The sequence below is a fragment of the Cebus imitator genome, unplaced genomic scaffold (assembly GCF_001604975.1).
Source record: "Cebus imitator isolate Cc_AM_T3 unplaced genomic scaffold, Cebus_imitator-1.0 Scaffold129, whole genome shotgun sequence".
Lineage (NCBI taxonomy): Eukaryota > Metazoa > Chordata > Mammalia > Primates > Cebidae > Cebus > Cebus imitator.
In genome coordinates this window covers 2,243,841-2,247,347 of record NW_016107444.1, presented here as the reverse complement: position 1 = coordinate 2,247,347, position 3,507 = coordinate 2,243,841, and the positions used below count along the sequence as shown (strand labels likewise).

Below are 3,507 nucleotides of genomic sequence, written 5' to 3'. Positions count from 1 at the left end.
AGACATATATGAGGCCAAAAAACATAGGAAAAAATGCTCATCATCACTGCTCATTAGAGAAATGCAAATCAAAACTACATTGAGATACCATCTCATGCCAGTTAGAATGGCAATCATTAAAAAATCTGGAGACAACAGATGCTAGAGAGGATGTGGAGAAATAGGAACACTTTTACACTGTTGATGGGAGTGTAAATTAGTTCAACCATTGTGGAAGACAGTGTGGCAATTCCTCAAGGACCTAGAAATAGAAATTCCATTTGACCCAACAATCCCATTACTGGGTGTATACCCAAAGGATTATAAATCATTCTATTATAAAGACACATGCACACATTTGTTCACTGTGGCACTGTTTACAATAGCAAAGACTTGAAACCAACCCAAATGCCCATTGATGATAGACTGGATAAAGAAAATGTGGCACATATGCACCATGGAATACTGTACAGCCATTAAAAACGAGTTTGTGTCCTTTGTAGGGACATGGATGAACCTGGAAAACATCATTCTCAGCAAACTGACACAAGAACAGAAAATCAAACACTGCATGTTCTTACTCATAGGCGGGTGTTGAACAATGAAAACACATGGCCACAGGGAGGGGAACATCACACACTGGGGTCTGTTGGGGGGGACTAAGGGAAGGACAGCAAGGGGTAGGAAACTGGGGAGGGATATCATGGGGAGAAATGCCAGATATAAGTGATGGGGACAGAGGCAACAAACCACATTGCCATGTATGTACCTATGCAACAATCCTGCATGTTCTTCACATGTACCCCAGAACCTAAAGTGCAAAAAAAAAAAAAAAAAAAAAAAATTCTACCTTGAGAAATTAAAAAAAGAGAAGCAAATGAAACCCAGAAGAAAGGCAATCATAAAGACGAAAATAAACTCAATTAATAAAAAAAAAAAAACCACTGGAAAACAAGAGATAAAATGTATAAAACCATGCATAAGGCCAGGCATGGTGGCTCACGTTTCTAATTCCAGCACTTTGGGAAGCCAAGGCAAGAGGAGTTTTGAATCCAGAGATTCAAGACTAGCCTAGGCAACACGATGAGACCCCGTTTCTACAAAAAATTTAAAAATTAGCTGGGTATGGTGATGTGTCTGTGGTACTGGCTGAAGTACAAGGACTACTTGGGCCCAGGAGGTCGAAGCTTCAGTGAGCCATGTTTGTATTACCCTACTCCAGCCTGGGCAACAGAGCAAGACCCTGTCTCTCAAAAAGAAAACCAAAAAAACCCAACAAAAAACATACACAAGTTTTTGAGATCAATGAAATTAAAGCCATAGACAGACCAACCAGGAAAAAAAAAAAAGAGACAAGACACAAATTACGAACATCAGGAATGAGAAAGTTGACATTTCTATGGATTCTACAGATATCAGAAAAATAAGGCAATATTATAAATACTTTTATGTCAATTAATTTGAGTACTTAGAAGAGACTGAAAATTCTTTGAAAGATATACACTGCCAAAGGTCACTCAGAAATAGATAACCTAAATAGTCCTGTATCTATTAGCAAAATTAAGTTTATAATTTAAAACCTTCTGACAAATTCTAGGTTCAGAGGCTTCACTGGAGAATTCTGCCAAACATATAAGACAAATAATAACAATTCTACACAACTTATTCCAGAAAATTGAAGAGGAGTGAATACTTTCCAACTCATAACTATGAGGTCAGTATTACCCTGCCACCAAAACCAGACAAAGACATTATAAGATAACCACAGACTAATACCCCTTATGAATATAGATGCATACATCTTAAAATTTCAGCAAATCAAATACAACAACATATAAAAATACTAATAGAGACTAATATTCTCTAAATAATGGGGGCATGGAGCAAATACTACATGACCAAGTAACATTTATCTCAGGAATTTTAGTTGGTTTAAATCTGAAAATCAGTCAATATAAGTTACTACATTAATGGGCTAATCAAGAAAAAAATATAATCACCTCATTAAACACAAAAAACGCATTTGACAAAAGTTTAACATTTGATAAAAACTTTTAGCAAGGCCGGGAGCGGCGGCTCACGCCTGTAATCCCAGCACTTTGGGAGGCTGAGGTGGGTGGATTACCTGAGGTCAGGAGTTCAAGACCAGTCTGACCAACATGGTGAAACCCTGTCTCAATAAAAACAAACAAACAAATAAATATAAAACTTCTAGCAAACTAGGAATAGGACACATTCTTCAGTTGATAAAGGGTATCTATGACAAACCTAAAGCTAAAACAACAGTTAACAGTAAAGACAAAACTATTCTAAGATCAGGAACGAGGCAAGAATGTCTGCGATTTTCCCTTCTATTCAAAATTGTACTGAAAGTTCCAGCCCAGTGGAATAAGGCAAGTTGTCTTTATTCATGAACAACATGAGTATCTCCAGAAAATACAACAGAATCTACAATAAAGCTACTGGAATAGGAGTTAGCAAGGCTGCAGGATAAAAGATCAATATACAAAATCTGCTATATTTATATATACTGTAAATAATCAGAAATGAAAAATAATACCACTTATAATTGCTTAAAATATGGAATACCTAATGATAAATTTGACAAAAGATGCATAAGAACTTCACAGAAATGAAAGATGATCTAAGTAAGCAGAGAAACAAAGCATGTTCATGGGTTAAAAGATTCGATATTGTTAAGTCAATTCTCTCCTAATCTACAGATTCAGCACAATCCCAATAAAAATACCAGCTGTCTGTTTGATAATCTGATTTTTAAATTCATATGGAAATACAAAGGACAAGAAGCCAGACGAAAAAAGAGTACATATTGTATAATTCCATTTAGATAAAATTCTACAAAATCCAAAGTAATCTATGAGTGACAAAAAGCACATCAGCAGTTGCCTGGAATTAATTACAAAAGGACCTGAAGAAACTTTTGGAGATGACAGATATATTCATAATTTTGTGGTAATGGTTGCAGATGTATATACATAGGTCAAAAGCTCGCTGGGCACAGTGGCTCACGCCTGTAATCCCAGCACTTTGGGAGACCAAGGCAGGTGGATCACCTGAGGTCCGGAGTTCAAGACCAGCCTGGACAACATGGTGAAATCCGATCTCTACCCAAAAAAAAAGCTGGATGTGGTTGCAGGCGCCTGTAATCCCAGCTACTCAGGAGGCTGAGGCAGAACTGTTTGAGCCCGGGAGGTGGAGATTACAGAGGCTGAGGCAAGAGAACTGCTTAAAGCCAAGAGGCAGAAGTTGCAATGAGCTGAGATTGTGCGCCACTGCACTCCAGGCTGGGCAACGGTGTGAAACTTTATCTCAAAAACAAAAAAACAAAAACCAAAAGAAAGTTATCTAATTTTATACTTTGAATACTGTATGTCCATTTTATCTCAGTAACATTTGTTTAAGAATAAATATAGGGGGCCGGGCGCAGTGGCTCAAGCCTGTAATCCCAGCACTGTGGGAGGCCGAGGCAGGTGGATCACAAGGTCAAGAGATCGAGACCATCCTGGT

The 3,507-nt window shown here is 37.7% G+C and overlaps 1 protein-coding gene across 11 annotated transcripts in view; it reads right to left on the bottom strand.

Moving 5' to 3' along the window:
* The window catches only part of MAST2 (microtubule associated serine/threonine kinase 2), a 250,465-nt gene that overhangs the window by 47,941 nt on the left and 199,017 nt on the right, over positions 1–3,507 (bottom strand). The gene's annotated exons all lie outside the window — the stretch shown is intronic.